Below are 19462 nucleotides of genomic sequence, written 5' to 3' on the forward strand. Positions count from 1 at the left end.
ATTGGGGGCAGGAGGAAAAGGGGACGACAGAGGATGAGATGGCTGGAAGGCATCACCGACTCGATGGACATGAGTTTGAGTGAACTCTGGGAGTTGGTGATGCACAGGGAGCCCTGGCATCCTGTGATTCATGGGGTCGCAAAGAGTTGGACACAACTGAGCAACTGAACTGAACTGAAAAACACATAATCTCACATAGCTTCCAGACCACTATTTGTTAGGTGACTAAATTCCTTGATTTGTTGCTGACTGAGTTTACAGGAGAGAGAACAAGTTTTCAGTCAAGTAGATCTACTTTAGGAAAAAAATAGATCCTGCTTACCTGAATTGTAATGTACTGTTATTTACATTACAATTGTACCTCTGATGTTCCTATCTCTATCTGAATTCTACGAAATCATTAAATTCAAGAAACATAACATCTTTATGGGATAAAACCCACTTCTAGGCCAATGTCAGTTGCCTCATTTAAGTTACTGGAGCTGGACTGTCAATTCTGTAATTAATGCAGCAATATGCAGTCCTTCAAAATGTGGTCATTTTTCTGTTCCTCTGTCTTTCTCTTTGATTCTTAGAAAGCAAGATCTAAAATAAACTTAGCTTGTAACCCTGATAAGGAATTGACCCCAATACTTCTCCCTGTCATTGAAAATGTATTGATACTTTAGTGAGGAAACAATCAGCCTTGGAAGTCCTCCATTTTGCAGAAATGAAATCTCTGAAAAACCACTCAGTTAAGATCTTTTTATATGTGACTAATTTAATAAGTGGGTTTCCCAGGTGGTGTAGTGGTAAAGAAACTGCCTGCCAAATGCAGGAGATGCAAGAGAACCAAATGGGGAAGATCCCCTGGAGTAGCAAATGGCAACCCATTCCAGTATTCTTGCCTGGAAAATTCCATGGAGAGAAGAGCCTGTTGGGCTACAGTCCAGAGGGTGGACTGTAGACATGACTGAATGACTGAGCACACACACACTATTTATTAACCAAATGCATCTGTGATTCCAAAAACATAATTTTAAGAAATACATCTAATTATGGTTTCTCAATATGCCACATATTCACTTCATTTTTAGGTGCAGGCTCTTGGTCATCTTCACATAAAAAATGGCTTTGTTCGTGCTCATTCATGCTAAGTCGCTTCAGTCATGTCCAACTCTGTGTGACCCTATGGACCGTAGCCCACCAGGATCCTCAGTCCATACGATTCTCCAGGCAACCATGTGATACATAGGAATGATATACAAAGGACAGAGATAGAATAGAGTTTCTGACATTCTGTTGTATTTTAAAAATTACTTAGAAGCAATACTCAGAAATATTCACTAAATAGTTGACAGCTTCAGCATCAACTATTTTGTAGTGAACTCCTTTCACTTTTCACTTTCATGCATTGGAGAAGGAAATGGCAACCCACTCCAGTGTTCTTGCCTGGAGAATCCCAGGGACGGGGGAGCCTGGTGGGCTGCCATCTACGGGGTTGCACAGAGTCGGACACGACTGAAGCCACTTAGCAGCCAGTTAGGTGACCAAAGATATCTCTTTACAGGAGGAAAACAAAAATCATAAGTGTAGAACCACTTGGCACTTTCTAAAAATCCTTGTAAGCTGCCAAACAGTTCTATCCTGTAGTGTAGACATCAAACAACTGAAATCAATCATATGGTTATAAAGGCAAAAATGTCATTGTTATTATGATCATTGATACTAAGTCTAGGAAAACTGCTTTCTATTGGCTTTAGGTGCAGGCTATTGGTCACCTGCACATAATAGATGGCTTTGCTCATGCTCATTTGTGCTAAGTCGCTTCAGCCGTGTCCGACTCTGTGTGACCATGGACCATAGCACACTAGGATCCTCTGTTCATAGGATTCTCCAGGCAAGAATATTGGAGTGGGTTGCCATGCTCTCCTCCAGGGGATCTTCCTGACCCATGGATCAAACCTGCATCTCTTACATTTCCTGCGCTGGCAGGCAGGTTCTTTTCCACTAGCACCACCTGGGAAGCCCAACAGATGGCTTGGTAACCTTTTTTTTTAATGAATGAATGAATGCGACGTGTACACTTATGATTGAAATGGGAAAAGAGTTGGAGGATCTTAAACATCAGAGTTGCTACACCAGTTAGCATTACAACCCCCATGCTAAAGAGAATCTTTCAGAATTATCTTTTCCCAAGTTATTTCTTGCATGAATCGTTCTAAAGTTCTTTCAGGCACAGTGGGACTCCCAAATGCCTATGATGTAAAGCCTTGGCAATGTGTGAATGTGTAGGAAGTGTTTGTAAGATTTTCTTTCCCAATCATCTTGCTTTTTGGCAGATGACACAATTGAGGTGCAATATGTAGGTGGACATTTTCTAAATTATAAAATATAGGAGGCTAGTGGGTGACTGCAGAGGCAATGACATTCACAAAGTAGAGAAGATCAGGTTTCTTATCTTCTCTTAGAAGAGTCTGAAAAGGCACTCATTCTTCCACAAATGTGATTTACAAAACAAAATTAGAGCATATAGGACCTTTTCAGTACAGTAAAAATTGGAAAACTGTCTTCTTCGTGGAGGATTCTATATAGTGGTATTGAATGGTTCAGTCCCAAGTCACTGAGTTAGGGAGCTTGCCACTGAGAGCTTAGCAGCAGTAGAAGCTTGATTCTCAGCCTTGGAGGCTGAGACCTGACTTTGTTGTTACACCAAGAGTGGATTCATCTCCCTAGGGCTGAGTTACCAGAGATTGATGTGTAAAATCAAAATGCCAGCTTCTTACTGAGCCATGAAACAAAACTATCACAAAGGCAGGAGTCCTTACACTGACATGTCCAGCTCGTTTTCTTCCTAAAGTAAACCAACAAGGGAAGTCAGACTGGGACTAGGAGATTGTAGGCTGAGCATGGATTCAGTACACAGGAAGTAAGACCAGCTGAGTAGCTGAAGGTATTAAGCTAGGGGCAGCCAGTGCAGATGTGTCCAGGGGTCTGAGAGGTAAGTGAGCTGAGTGAAGATGCTGGTAGAGGCTGTGGATGGCGGGAGCTGTCTGCAGGGGACAACTCTTACACAGTTCTAGCTGATTGTTGCCACATGGCAATGTGGGATTTTTCTCAAAAAAAGTAATAAATGAAGAATTTTATATAAAATATTTACATTTTAAAAGTTTCCAATTAATTTGAATATTGGGCTCCCCAGGTAGTGCAGTGGTAAAGAATCCGCCTGCCAAATGCAGGAGACATGGGTTCGATCCCTGGGTGGGAAAGATACCCTGGAGTAGGAAATGGTAACCCACTCCAGTATTCTTGGCTGGAAAATTCCATGGACAAAGGAGCCTGGCAGGGTAGAGTCCAGGGGGTTGCAAAGAGTCAGATAAGACTGGGTGACTGAGTACACACACATATAAACACACATTAAAAAAGAACCTAACAGAACCAGACAAATCCAGCTGGGAGCAAGTTTAGGTGTCCACACTCAAGTCTGTGACCTCTGCCTTGAGTTTTCAAAGCCTGACGCATCTGGCTCATGTTAGGGGTGATCTTTCCATGAGACTCAAATAACTCAGAGCCATTGGTTACGATTGTCGTGCCCAGAACAATGTGTAGACACACAGAGCCAACACTTGTTTGAGTGACACTCTTTCCTATATTTCTATGATGGATCAACATCACCTGCTCCCACACACTTTGGTGAACATACCCTTTAGGTATCATAATATATTCATTCTTTCACAGCCCAGGCTTGCTGACCTGACAGCTATCTGGTTTCTAAGCAGTTTTGTATTCTCAGCCCTTATCACACTATATTGATTGTAGAGTTTAACCCTTAAGTCATTCTTTATTGCCCTCATTTTCAAGTTCCAGGGAGAAAAATCACTGTACATTCATGAACTGACAACACTGTCTTATAAAAAGTACATCATTTTGTCAGAAAAATAATTTACTCTTAGTGCTGGGATAAATTATTTTCCCTACCTTTTAATAAAAACAATGGTCTCCCAGGTTGCTTATTTAAAAACAGAACCCATCAAATGGGCCATCTGTATGATATCTGTATTGCAGTTTTGAAAAGATAGAGTAACATCTGAGAATTGTTTAGGACAAAAGAAACTGCATAAATGATTATTAATGTTTTCCTGTCTAATCACAGCTGGCTCATTAGCAATGTTATTTTTAAAAATCAGCAGCATTTCATAGAAACATTTTATTCTCAATTTGCCACACCAGTAGGCATATGCTGCTGATGTCAGCATGACAAAATCGAGACATCAAGGCCTTAGAAAACAACCCATATTATTATGTTTTACTTTTGGTGCTAACTTGAGATTGAGCAGCTGTTCAAAAATTGTGGGAGGCATTTCAGAGACAGATTTTTGGTCTGGACTCGAAATTCTGCAGAATGGAACGGAAGGTTCTGTCCTATACATTACCAATCTGGGCATCAACTCGTGGGCAGGCCAGGTACTCAGTGGAGGCTGTGGTTCACAGTCCCTAGCTCTCCACAGAGAAGTGAAAGTGTATTTTATTTGGTCAGTGTGATCTGAAAGAAGCATTGGGACATTTGGTATGCAGGGACATTGTATCTGAAAAATGACACCTGGTCCTGAAGTCTTGGTTGACTTAAACAGTTAAGTTTTGGTCGACTTAAACAATTGTTCCATGGAGGGAGACTCTTCAGAGTGGTTCATTGAAGAGACAGCTGTCTGAATCATTTGCAAACAGGAACTTAGGGGTCCAGCTTTCTTTTGCTTATGAACTAGTCATCTAAATCAAGTCAGTAATAGAAATTACTTTTTATGGAAAATTTCACACATGCACAGAAGTAGATAGGATAATATAATGACTCCCCTATGTATTCTGCAGCCAGTCTTACAAATTATCAACTTTGGCCACTTTGTTTCATTTATACACCTACCTGCCATTTCTATTCCCAACGTATTATTTTGAAGTAAATCTCAGGCATTATGTAAAATATTTCAGTGTACATTTTTAAATAATAAGATCTAAAATTAACATCTTTAATTTGCATCTAAAATTAAAAGATAATACCTAAATACCATCAAAGATCTAGTCAATGTTCTAATTTTCCTGATTATCTCATAAATAGCTGATAATTGGTTTGTTCAAATTAGGATTCAAACAAGGTCCACAGATTGCAGTTGGTTGGTGTGTCTGCTAAAGTATCTTTCTCTTTTTTAAAACAATTTTATTAGAATATAAAAATAAAGATAGAAAACTACACAAAAATATATGACAATTTATTTTTTATAAAAGTGAACAACTTTGAAACTACAACCCCGGACAGAAAATAAAACTTTACCTTCTACTTTAGAAGCCCTGTCCATGAGACTCATTTCAATGATGAACACTTTCTTCTCAATTACTTTTATAGTAATTGTTACTTTGCAAATAACTTTATCACCCAATTGTGATAAAATGTCCCTGGATATTATAATTTAGTCCTATCTATTAAAAATGACTTAAATGAACTCATTTACAAAACAGAAACAAACTCACAGACGTAGAGAATGGACTTATAGCTGCCAGGTGGTTAGAATCGGGGAAGAAACAGGGAGTTTGGGATCGACATGTGCATGTGTGCGTGCTAAGTCACTTCAGTCGTGTCCAACTCTTTGTGACCCTATAGACTGTAGCCCACCAGGTGCCTCTGTCCATGGGATTCTTCAGGCAAGAATACTGGAGTGGGTTGCCTACTCCAGGGGATCTTACCGACCTAGGGATCAAACTTGAGTCTATATGTCTCCCACAATGGCATGCTGGTTCTTTACCACTAGTGCCACGTGGGAAGCCCTGGGATTGACATGTACACACTGCTATATTTAAAACAGATACAAACAAGTTCCTACTGTATAGTACAGGGAACTCTGTTCAATGTTACGTGGCAGGCTGGATGGGAGGGTAGTTTGGGGGAGAATGGGTACGTATATATGGTCCCTTTGCTGTCCACCTGAAACTATTAAATCATAACACTGTTAATTGGCTATACTCCAATATAAAATAAAAAGTTAAAAGTGTATTTTAAGTTTTAAACTAACAGTCCCTTTCATCTCCTTATATCTCATCTGCATCCTTTGACCAGCAGGGTTTCCCAGTCTGGATTCTGCTGATTGCACACTCGTGGTGTATTTCAACATATTCTCTGTCCTCTGTATTTCCTGCAAATTGGCAGCTGGATCACACTAATCCTGTTGTCAAGGCAACGAGGTGTTGGGTACTTCTGTAGGAAGCACATCTGGTTGTCTCCCCTGGGGTGATGTCAGCAGCCACTGATAATGCTTACTGCCTGTAGCTAGTCATTCATTTGGTTTGAAGAATGCAGATGTTCTAATTTTAATAATTTCTATTTCATCTGTTAGTTGAAATATTATTATAAAGAGATTCTCCTCCTAATCTATTATTTGGTTACTCAGTTCAGTTCAGCTGCTCAGTCATGTCTGACTCTTTGTGACCCCATGGACTGCAGCACACCAGGCCTCCCTGTCCATCACCAACTCCCGGAGTTTACCCAAACTCATGTCCATTGAATCGGTGATGCCATCAACCATCTCGTTCTCTGTCGTCCCCTTCTCCTCCCACCTTCAATCTTTCCCAGCATCAGGGTCCTTTCAAATGGGTCAGCTCTTTGCATCAGGTGGCCAAAGTTTTGGAGTTTCAGCTTCAACATCAGTCCTTCCAATGAATATTCAGGGTTGATTTCCTTTAGGATGGACTGTTTGGATCTCCTTGCTGTCCAAGGGACTCTCAAGAGTCTTCTCCAACACCACAGTTCAAAATCATCAATTATTTGGTGCTCAACTTTTTCATAGTCCAACTCTCACATCTATACATGACCACAGGAAAAACCAAAACCTTGACTAGATGGATCTTTGTTGGCAAAGTAACATCTCTGCTTTTTAATATGCTGTCTAGGTTGGTCATAACTTTCCTTCCAAGGAGCAAGCATCTTTTAATTTCATGGCTGCAGTCACCATCTGCAGTGATTTTGGGGCCCAAGAAAATAAAGTCTGACACTGTTTCCCCATCTATTTGTCAAAGTGATGGGACTGGATGCCATGATCTTAGTTTTCTGAATGTTGAGTTTTAAGTCAACTTTTTCACTCTCCTCTCTCACTTTCATCAAGAGGCTCTTTAGTTCTTCTTCGCTTTCTGCCCTAAAGGTTGTGTCATCTGCATATCTGAGGTTGTTGATATTTCTCCTGGCAATCTTGATTCCAGCTTGTGCTTCTTCCAGCCCAGCGTTTCTCATGATGTACTCTGCATAGAAGTTAAATAAGCAGGGTGACAATATACAGCCTTGATGTACTCCTTTCCCTATTTGGAACCAGTCTGTTGTTCCATGTCCAATTCTAATTGTTGCTTCCTGACCTGCATATAGGTTTCTCAAGAGGCAGGTCAGGTGGTCTGGTATTCCCATCTCTTTCAGAATTTTCCAGAGTTTATTGTGATCCACACAGTCAAAGGTTTGGCATAGTCAATAAAGCAGAAGTAGATAGTGGTATAGTTCAAATAGGAAGGCAGGATAGATTGTTGTTGTTTAAACCAGATTTAAAGACAATACATTGATATCCTATCACATTCTGTGTGTGAAAATCACTCAGTCGTGTCTGACTCTTTGCGACCCCATGGACCATATGGTTCACGGAATTCTCCAGGCCAGAATACTGGAGTGGGTAGCCGTTCCCGTCTCTAGGGGATTTTCCCAACCCAGGGATTGAACCCAGGTCTCCCTCATTGCAGGTGGATTCTTTACCAGCTGAGCCACCAGGGAAACCAACACATTCTGAAGGTGATCAATTTTTTTTGAGCTTACAGATTTAAACATATTTGATTTGTTTTAACCCATCCAAATTATTATTATCATGATTGAAGCTCCAACTGTCCCATCTTTGCCCAGTGAAATCTTTAGGTGGACTGGGAGCCTTTTTGAGATGATCCTAACAGTCTTTGATAACTTCCTTGGTATTTGAGAGACAATATATTCTAGGCCCTTCTTGTTATTTTCTGCTACAGACTTGGAATCAGCCATTTATTCCCCAGAGTCTCTGATTTCTTTTAGTGAGAAATAGCATTTCAGGACCACAGTTTGGGTCCTAGGAATGCTCACTGCTAATAGGACAGTCATTGTTTCTACTCAGTCTCTTTGTCTATTTCCATATATTTATATTTATATGTGTTTATAACTTTTATATGATACATAAAATGTAAATGTTTAAAAATATACTTTCCAAATCATTTAATAAGTTGAAAACAACATGATGTGTGCTAAGTTGCTTCAGTTATGTCGGACTCTTTGTGCCCCACTGGACTGCAGACCGCTAGGCTCCTCTGTACATAGGATTCTCCAGCTAAGAATAGTGGGGTGGGTTGCCATGCCCTCCTCCAGGGGACCTTCCCAACCCAGGGATTGAACCCACGTCTCTTATGTCTCCTGCATTGGCAGGCAGGTTCTTAACCACTAGTGCCACTTGGGAAGCTCAAACATCATGATATTTCACCCCAAATGACACTCTCAATGACTTTCCACTCCTATTACTGCCATTCATAAGAAATTTAACATTGCCTTAATGTCATCTCACATAGAGTCCATTTATCTTCAAAATAGCACATGCTGCTGCTAAGTCGCTTCAGTCGTGTCTGACTCTGTGCGACCCCATAGACGGCAGCCCACCAGGCTCCCCTGTCCCTGGGATTCTCCAGGCAAGAACACTGGAGTGGGTTGCCAGTTCCTTCTGCAATGCATGAAAGTGAAAAGTGAAAGTGAAGTCGCTTAGTCATGTCCGACTCTTAGCGATCCCATGGACTGCAGCCTACCAGGCTCCTCCATCCATGGGATTTTCCAGGCAAGAGTACTGGAGTGGGGTGCCATTGCCTTCTCCCCAAAATAGCATATACATATTTTTAAAATCTAGATGTATGCATTATACTTGACATTATGCCTCTTTCATTCTCTTTAATATAGAACAGTATCTCTCCATCTTTTCTTTTTTCTTTCCTGACACTGACATTTTGAAGAATCTGAATTGTTTTATTGAAAATAGCATAGTTCTGGATTAGTCCTAATGATTAGATTCATGTTAAACATTTTGGCAAAACTACTGCATAAATGATATTGTGTATTTCCCCCTGTAGCTTGTGAGAAAGAGGTACAGAATATAAATTTATTCTGTTATTACTGAGAAACAATTTGATCACTTGGTTAAGGCATGTCTGCTAGATATCTTCACCATAAACATGTATCTTTTCCTTCTTAATTAAAAAAGAATCTGTGGGGTAAAGGACCTGTGGAGTGATAACTATCTTGTTCTCCAATGAACTTTCACCCAATGGTTTAAGCATCCTTTACTAATCCTTGGCTGAATCGGTTATTATCTAAGGGTTACAAAATGATGATTTCTAATGAAATGATTTTGTTTCTATACCTTATGTCCTTCTCTGTAAGTTACTCTCTATAAAGAAGATCTTTTCCTCTTTCTCTTGCGTATCACTTGGGGAATCATGGACTTTTAAAATGATATTATTTAGTACGGCCAATGGCAACACTTTAGAGCTGGCTCCTTCAAAGAAGGAGTACTTGGTCACTACCAAGTATACTTTCTGCTTTTATGAATTTGCCTACTTTGATAACTCATACCAGTGGAATCACATAGTATTTGTCTTTTGGTTTTTTTCTAGCAACTCACATCCCATTTCTCATTTTAAAATGTGTTGTTACAAAACTGAAGAAACACAATGCAGATTAAAAGACTTGACAGCATCATCAAGTTTCTTACACAGTTTTCAACCTACCAGAAAGATAAATAGTGAACAACAGCAGGACAAGACATCTCTCCCCAGTTGCTATCAGTAGTAATTAAAACTAAAAATTATATCAAGTGAAAACAAAATAAAGATGGGGTGAAAAAAATCCTCTAGGTAAATGGTTTTTCCAGCCATTTTCGATTTTTTTTTTTCTTGAATCATCACCTTATTTGATTATTTCTACATTTTAAAAAGATCCCCGGAGCTGCCCTTGAGGTTAAGCACATTGTTTATACCACTGGGCCAGTTGACAGGTGCCCTGTCTTAAGGGGAGGCGAGGATGGGGTTGGGAACAAGGAGAAAAAGCTATAAGCTGTAGCCTCTGACCCAAAGCAACATGGTTTTTCAACCCTGGGGAGACTCCCTCAGTGACTGATTAAGGGCTATGTTAGAAATGTTCAGAGAACAGAGGAAGAATTCAGTCCAGTTTAGTCTCTCCCCACTGAGCCAGAAGGGTCTCCAGTGCCTCTCCCTCCCACAAGCCAAGTCTCACCTTACATGCCCTGTTTCTTCTCATGTTAGATGCAGCTTGCCTGCAGATGCCTGAAGAACCACCCTCAGTGGGCATTGCAGGACTCTCACCATGCCTCCTTCAGCTGGAACCACATCACAGCTTGGATGTTATGGGAAAAGCAACCCCATTCATTGATGTCCACCTCACAGCCCTCAGATGACAGAAGCAGCAGTTCTGAGGCACCGCCTCCTGTTCACCAGGAAGCAACTCCAAGCCCAGCAACAACGTCCTGCAGGCAATTCTGCATACCTGCAGTGGCTGGAGTAATAGACAACCCGCTGTCCATGTGAGTGGCTTCTCCTGGTGGACTGCAGACCAGGTCCTGAGCCAGGTTATTCCCTTTGTAGGAGTCTGTGATGTGCTGGGGTTGAAATTTGCAGAGAATGGGGCAAATAGCCAGTGGGAGTATGCTGAGGTGGTGGTAGCCTCTGAAAACCCAGTCCACAAAATTATTGGAAACTTTTTCCAGAAAAGTACTTAATGGAGAAAAAGTGGACGTGGGGTTAGCCACCTGGCAGACCTGTCATAATTTGAGGCAGAGGCTCAGAATGTGAATGCGTTTGAGTCTCAAGAGTGGAAATAGATATAAAGGACTAACACAGTATTCTAGTAATTCTGCTGATGGCCATACATTGAGAACCTTGTACTCACACCTGCCTAAAAGGATAAGCCCTGCCATGTGCTGCCTGACTTCAATCGCTCTCCTCCAGTCCTTCACCTGATGAGTCTGGTCTCAGGCCCAATTCTATCCCTACCGCCTCTCTCCTCAACATTTGGAGTCTTCCTCTTCCTTCTGGCATCTCCCACGAGCATCTCCTGCCCCTCCATTACCTCCTTTTGTAGCTATACTTCTCCCTGGGCCATTCCACCTGCCCTTTACCTCAATCCAGCCTTATTTCCTTCACCAAATGCTACAGTAGGGCCTCCATCAGATATTTACATGAAGGCCTTTGACCCCTCTATCCACCTTGGCAGACAAGGTTTGGGCTTTCGACCCTCAATGGTGAATGAAGCTGAATTTGGAGAGATCATGAAGCAAACCAGAGCAATGCCAACTTCAAAGTGATTTCTGGAGCTGGCACAGGGGACTCCAGTGACTCGACTGAGATGCTGCACACAGCTATTGCTGTTATCAAACAGTCTCAGGTCACCAGTGATGAGTGTTGCTATGTCCTCATCTCCCTTAAGTGGTTCATGGCACTGAAGCCAAGTCCTACAGTGTGGGTGCCAGCAGGAGCTCTTCCAGAAAAAGACATCTGTTCTGGGAGAAATCGTCTAGCTAGTCCCAAGAGAGCAGCAGGACAGCAGGAGGCATCAGGACCTGCTTCTTAATAAGGATCAGCATGATGGTTATTTCCAAGAAAGGAACCAGGAGCACGAGAGACACCAGAATAGAGAATGGGGCTGCACCTCGGAGAAAGGAGTCTGGCTGGAAGCATTTTTGTTTTTTTTTAATGGACTTGTATCGCTTCACCTTCATCAGGCATGTTTTGTGGATGCACCTGAGAATTTCAAAGCCATGGATTCCTCTAAGTGGGAAGAAATACTCCCCTCCATCTTCCTAGAGAAGAGAGGCTCCTCTTTGCCAACAGAGGACACAAGGCTTCACCTGAGGTAGATGGACGATGATTCTTGTCCTTTTCAAGATTAATCCCACCTTCCATCATTGCCATCAGACTTTTTAATTGAAGCATAGTTGATTTACAATGTTGTGTTAGTTTCAGGTGTATGGCAAAGTGATTGAGTTACACATATACACATATTCTTTTACAGATTCTTTTTCATTATATATTATCATAAGATATTGAATATATTGATAGTTCCCTGCGCTATACAGTATGTCCTTATGGTTTGTCTATTTTATTTATACTGGTGTATATCTGTTAATCTCAATCTCTGACTTTATCCCTCCCCCAACTCCGTTTCCCTTTTGGTAACCATACATTTGTTTTCTATATCTGTGAATCTATTTCTGCTTTGTAAATAAATTCATTTGTATCATTTTTTTGGGTTCCACAAATAAGTGATATCATATGATAATTTGTCCTTCTCTGTCTGACTTACTTCACTTAGTATGATCATTTCTAGGTACATCTGTGGTGCTTCTTTTTTACGGCTGAGTAATATTCCATTACACACACACACACACACACACACACATACACACACCACATCTTCTATATCAGTTTATCTGTTAATGAAAATTTAGGTTGTTTAGAGTTACCATCTGACCCAGCAAGCTCACTTCTTGACACATAACTGGAAAAGATAAATCTCTTTTTACAAAAGATACAAGACCCTAATATTCAGAGCAGCATTATTTACAATAGTCAAGACATGGATATCACCAGATTTTAATAATTTGGGTCAGGTCTCTGCATAGCCCAAGCAGTACTGTGGCAGCAACAGACAGCTTTCTTACTGGAAGAACTTCAGGATCTCATTAAAATGTACTGACAGGAACATGTGTGGGAGTGGATCTTGAGTGTGTTGGATTGAGGGAGGTAGAGTATGAAGGGGAGCATGGTATAGGGAGCATTTATCAACCCAGGAGCACCGTCCCAGGGCTCAAGATCTCACTTCCTGGCAAGGACACTTAATAGGTTGCTGGCTGGGTTCTTTGTCGGTTGGACATAAAAATAGCTTACAACAAATGAGGCAGAGGTGCCACAACTGCCTGGGTGAAGTGTGGAGAGAAGAGTCAGAGGGCTTGTTAGCGCTGGTTTATGACAGGACACCGAGACCCTAACCAGTGACTGTGTTCCCTAGGAAGAGGGTCCAGAAGACAGCCCCACGACTGAGGCAACAAGGAACACACTAGTGAGGGTGGCAGTGGCAGAGGCAGCAACGAAAAGTCAAGGCACTGTCCTCCGTAGGCCTAACTGAACCCCTGGCTCATCTGGCTCCAGCGCAGACCTCGGCAGGGGACCCTGGAGCTGGTCAGTGGACAGTCCCTCTGAGTGACATGTCTCACCTCAGGCACGTGCCTGGCCATCTCTCTGCTTTCTGCCTTGGGACTTTCTCCAAAGTCTGCTTGGTCCACATGGACGTGATGTAGAAGTGTGGGAGTGTTAACGCCTTAGGGGAGGAACTTTGGGGAATGAGGAACACGCAGTGAGTGAATGACCCCCGCCCCCCGCCACACTGTCCTTCAGCGGGACAATCCTGGGACACACTGGCCGCAGTTCCTCTGAGGACCTGTGATGAGACAAGTCCTTGATGTCCACAGCGGTAAAAACTCTCCCTGTATTGACCTCAAATACAGGCTGCTCTAATGTCAAAAAGTCACCGTGTATTATTCTTTCTCGTATTCTGTCTCCTCTCAGCAGCCACACTCCAGCTCCTTGGAGCCACCTCCCAATTCAACTCGACACCCCAGCCTGTGTCTCATGCTTTGTTTTCCGGGGAGCCCTATCTAAGGTTCTTCTTCTGTGCTTAAACTTGGGAATCAGTTAGCATATTATTATTATGTTGAAACATCCTCATTTGGAAAACATATCCCAGCTTAGCATTAACTGATTATTGGTGATACTGCCAATCTAAGAGCTACATTTCACTTTCTCCACTCCAAGTTCATTTAGGGGAGAAGCAGTGTTTTTCCCATACCCCTCACGCTGTCCTTGATGGCAAAGCCAGGTAAAGCTCACAATACATTATGTGTGAGCAAAGAGGCAGAACTACTGTATTTTATAAAGAGCAGTTACTATTAAAAGCAATAAGTGGGCCTAATTAGGTCCAGCACATCTGAAAGTAATTGCATTGCCTCCTGTAAGCATTTTAGTGTGTCCAAGTGCTTAGCCTTAATTCTCCACACTAACTCTCACTGATTGTTTGCTCTGCCATTTGCTAAGACCTGCCTTTCCTAAGTTATCATCGCTATTTATTCTGAATCTGTATTTTCAATCTGTAAAACATTAGATGGCTCTGCTTCCACCTTTATCAGGAAAAAGAATCTTTCCTGATTTAGATCCCAGATCTTGAAATGTTCTCTCTCTGGCAGACCCCAAGCCTCACCACTGCAATTTGAAAAGCTTCCAGAATCCCATTTCCTTCACAGATTTCCCTCTGAGGAACATAATATTGCACTGGCTCCAGCCTCTGGAAACCTGGAATTACCCAGAACCTCTCTTTCCTGAACTCCCCAAGCGGCCCTCAGCACCTGGCAGGCACTGAGACCCAGATGGGTTGTTAGATGCTCCTTTGTCTTCAGTGTCATGGTTTTTAAACTAGAAATTCCTTGACATCAAGAATAACATTTTTGTAACTCAGTTCCTAGTACAAGGTCATGCACCGTGAAACACAATACAGTCTTTTTTTAATGAAGGTAGAGTCAAGGGTAAGCTCAGGGAACACAAAAGAAAAAATTAATATCTAGCAAGTGAACAACATTTTGATCGGGTTAATATTAGAAGGCTCAGTGAGTTGGTTCACAGAGCTATAATATAGTTCTTAATACTTAGAAGCCTAAAGTAATTTAAAAACAGACAGAAATAAGTTGTATGTGCTGGAGAGAACGGCGTCACAGAGCCAACACATTCCTATATAATTCTGAGTGTTCTCTATGGTATAAAGACAATATAGTAACAGCCTGGATGCATCATTATCATTGTGTACGTTTGTGTCTTACAGCCCTAAAGGGTATAAGGAAAATTATAGAACCAGAGAGGAGCTAAGTCCACTAATCGAATATTTAAGAAATATTAAGTATGGATGGAAAGATGGGATTATCTCATTCAACTCCCTGATTTTATACGTTGGTATTGTCAGAAGGATACAGGCCCAGCAATGAGCCTTTGGTATCCTTCTAACATGAATGCGGGAAGAAAGCTTGTTGATTCTCCTCATCTGCAGGTTTATCAGGAAGCCAGGAAAGGCTTTTAGGGATCTATATAGAAAGGAAAAAAAAAAACACCAAACTGTAAACTAAAGCTTTATGAACACATACATTCATCATAGGCTGTTTATAATAGCTGGGAAATTAGAAATTACCTGAATTCGAATAGTAAGGTAAGAGTGAAGTAAATCATAAGATAATGTACAATGGAATATTGTGTAGATATTAAAAGTGTTTCATAAAAAAATTAATACCATGGGAAAGAGCAGGATACTAAATTTATATAGAGAGTATTATCTCACCTGTGTAGATATCAATGCCTGGATAGAAAAAAATACAGACAAAAGCATCCAAAATGGTAACTCTGGATAGCGTGTATCTTTGGATGCTGGGATGCTGGTGATTTTAATTTTTTAAAATAATGTTCTGTACTTTTCATAATGATTTTCTAACGGGAAAAATTTTTTAAGCAGGAACACGTAAAATTATTTAAAATATATTAGTTAATATAAACTATAAATTTTTACATGAAAGATAGTTTTCAATATCTCTGCATCAATCTTTTAAAAAATTTCTTATTGGAGTATAGTTGCTTTACAATATTGTGGTAGTTTCTGCTGTAGCAAAGTGGATCAGCTGTATGTATATACATAACCCCTCTTTTTTAGATTTCCTTCCCATTTAGGTCACCACAGAGCACTGAGTAGAATTCCCTGTGCTATACACTAGGTCTTCATTAGTTATATATTCTGTATCAGTCTTCGAATAAGAGAGGGTACATGTAGGGAGAAGCAAGACTTTTTCTCATAGTATCATGCTGCTGTGGGTAGTTCTGACATGCAAAATACAAAGAGAAGTAACATCACAAAATTTTACAGTGAATTTGTGACTCCGATAAGAAAACTATTAAAGTTCTAGATTTGGGTGTTTTGTTTTGTTACTCTAGGCACAGCTTCAGGTTTTCTTGATTTTGTTTTGGGTGATAGTGTAAAATCAAGGTCATTGTGAGTTCAAGTCCTCCAAGAAGTAGATGTCAAGATGGGGTAAGATGAGGTACAAGAGAGGTGCAAGAGAGGGTAACAGCTGTAAGCACAAATGGAGAGAGAGCAGGAGAAGGGAGAGAGAGCTTTCAGATGGAAGCAAAGTCTGACTCTCGTGGAAAGAGAATGGGTAGGAAGGTTGGGTGGTAAAAGTCTCAGACTGGGTGTGGCTCCCAAAGAGGTTCAGCCAAGCCAATGGGAAGTTCTCAAACTAAGTTAGCCATTGAAGTTGTCTTTGGATGAAGCACAAGCTGGACTCAAGATTGCCGGAAGAAATATTAATAAACTCAGATATGCAAAAGACACCACCCTTATGGCAGAAAGTGAAAAGGAACCAAAGAGCCTCTTGATGAAGGTGAAAGAAGAGAGTGAAAAAACTGGTTTAAAACTCAACATTCAAAAAACTAAGATCATGGCATCTGGTCCCATTACTTCATGGCAAATAGATGAGGAAAAAATGGAAACAGTGAAAGACATTATTTTCTTGGGCTCCAAAATCACTGTGGACAGTGATTACAGCCATAAAATTAAAAGATTCTTGCTCCTTGGAAGAAAAGCTATGACAAACATAGACAGCATATTAAAAAGCAGAGACATCACTTTGCTGACAAAGGTCCATAAAGTCAAAGCTTTGGTTTTGCCAGTAGTCATGTATGGATGTGAGAGTTGGACCAAAAATAAGGCTGACTGTTGAATAATTGATGCTTTTGAACTATGGCATTAAAGAAGACTCTTGCGAGTCCCTTGGACTGCAAGGAGATCAAACCAGTCAATCCTAAAGGAAATCAACCCTGAATATTCATTGGAAGGACTGATGCTGAAGCTAAAGCTCCGATACTTTGGCCAACTGATGCAAAGAGCCGACTCATTGGAAAAGTCCCTGATGCTGGGAAAGATAGAAAGCAGAATAAGAAGTGGGCAACAGAGGACAAGATGGTTGAATGGCATTACTTACTCAATGGACATGAATTTGGACAAGCTTTGGGAGATGGTGATGGACAGAGAAGCCTGGTGTGCTGTAGTCCGTGGGGTCACAAAGAGTTGGATATGACTGAGCGACTGAACAACAACGTGTTTCTTAGGAACAGAACACATTTGATCTTCATCATGTTCATTCAGTCACTAGAAGCAGCCTGTGGGAATTGTGGTGGTGGTGGTTTAGCCACTAAGTCATGTCCAACTCTTGCAACTCCATGGACTGTAGCCCAATAGGCTCCTCTGCCCATGGGATTTCCCAGGCAAAGAATACTGGAGTAGGTTGCCATTTCCTTCTCCAGTGGGAATTGTGACCTTGGCACAAATGCAGTGGTACATTCAGAGGGGCAGCTAGTAGGGCAATAGTCAACTATGCTCATCACAGCAGATATCTGAGCAGCACAAGTTCGGGGCCACCACAGTCATTAAGATGCACTTAGAAGATGCACAGTCATTAAGAAGGAATAGTTCCCTAAGTCTTTAAACACAGAATGAGTGACCATGATGTTTTCTTTAAGTTCATCACTATAAACAGATGTGCCAAGAGGCATTTGTGGGCTTTTAATGACTATTACTTTCTAAGTGCCTCACAGATATAGAAATACTGTGTTTATATTCAACTTCTCTAGATGAACTTTGGTTGGGTACAAGCAGCTCATCTATTCTGCTTTACCTGTGGCTTTGTTTTTGCTAATTCCCTATTTCAGGTAAATATAATAAAGATAATAATATATTGTAAATGAAACACCAATTCAGAACATTTCACAGCATTTCCTTTGGAAATATTGGCTCAACGGAGACTATAATTACTGGAAAGCAGAAATGCAATGCTGTCATACAAACTGAAGTGTTTCTACTATATCTCAGAGGCATTTAATCAATTCAGCCAAAGCAATCAACAAAACCAGTTGTTTATTGTTGGAATTCCAAATCACCTAATGAAAAACTGGGTTTCTTCAGATTTAATTGACTAGATGTTGAACTGCTGTGACAACATAAATCAGCATGCCCAAATGGTCTTAAGGTGGCAAGATGGCAGAAAATGCACTATAGCTGATATTAATGAGTAAAACTCCTTCCAATTATTTTACACTTGAAACAAAACACTATTGCATTGTAAAATGGTCAAAGTAGCCAGGAAGTGTGAATGATGTAATAAGTGTTTATTAATTTTAAAAATCCCCTTGCTATGATAACTGAGAGGTAATTGTATATTAAATCTTTGTCTCTGGGATCTTCTTTACCAGCGTGCCTTTGCATTTCTGGGACAGAACAATTCCTATATGCCCTGCTCATGCTATGAGTTCAATGACAAGTTCAATGACTACTTTTTTGTTTGTTTTCTTTTATCGTGGTAAGAATATTTCATATGAGATATACCCTCTTAATAAAACATTCTCATTGACTATAGTTAAAGTGTCGATCTCTAGAGCTTATTCATCTTGTTTAACTACGACTTTATGCCCATAGATTAGTAAGTCTCTATTTCTCCTTCTTCCCATTCCCTAGAAACCACCATTCTATTCTTGGATTCTATTAATTTGATTACTTTTGATACCTCATACAAGCAGATTCATGCAATATTTATCTTCTATGACTGGCTTATTTTACTTAGCATAATGTCCTCCATGTTGTCACATATTGCAGAATTTCCTTCTTTTTTAAGGCTGAATTCAATTATATGTATATACCATATTTTCTTTATCCTTTCATTTGTCAATGGATATTTAGGTTGTTTCCATATCTTGGCTATTGTGAATAGTGCTGCTCACCCATAAGTTCTAATAGGTCTTTGAGATTCTGATTTCAGTTCTTTTGGATAAACACACAGAAATGGGGCTTCTGGTTTATACAGTAGCTCTATTTTTAATTTTTTGAGTTATCTCCATGAAATGGGGGCTGCACCATTTTACATTCCTACCAACAGTGTGCAGGGTTAAAGTTTGTCTACATCCTTGTCAAAACATGTTGTCTTCATAATAGCCATCCTAAATATATGAAGTGAAATCTCCCTGTGGTTTTGATTTTCATTTCCCTGATGTGTAATGTCATCGAGCATTTTTTCATACACCTGTTGGCCATTTACATGTCTTCTCTATGAGAAAGGTCTATTCAACTCCTTAGCTTATTTTTTAAATTGGTATATTAGGAATTTTTTCTATTGAATTGTAGGAGTTCCTTACATTTTTTGGAGAGTAACCACTTATCAGATATGTAGTTTGTAAATATTTTCTCCTATTCCATACATTGTCTTTCTGTTGGTGGTTTGGGGTGTACAGAAGATTTTCAGTTTGATGT

At 40.5% G+C, this 19462-nt stretch overlaps 1 pseudogene; it reads left to right on the plus strand.

Moving 5' to 3' along the window:
• Window positions 1-10107: 10107 nt before the first annotated feature.
• On the plus strand, window positions 10108-12026 carry LOC783735 (cleavage and polyadenylation specificity factor subunit 7-like; annotated as a pseudogene).
• Window positions 12027-19462: the final 7436 nt, after the last annotated feature.

The sequence above is a fragment of the Bos taurus genome, chromosome 10, assembly GCF_002263795.3.
Source record: "Bos taurus isolate L1 Dominette 01449 registration number 42190680 breed Hereford chromosome 10, ARS-UCD2.0, whole genome shotgun sequence".
In the NCBI taxonomy this organism is placed as follows: domain Eukaryota; kingdom Metazoa; phylum Chordata; class Mammalia; order Artiodactyla; family Bovidae; genus Bos; species Bos taurus.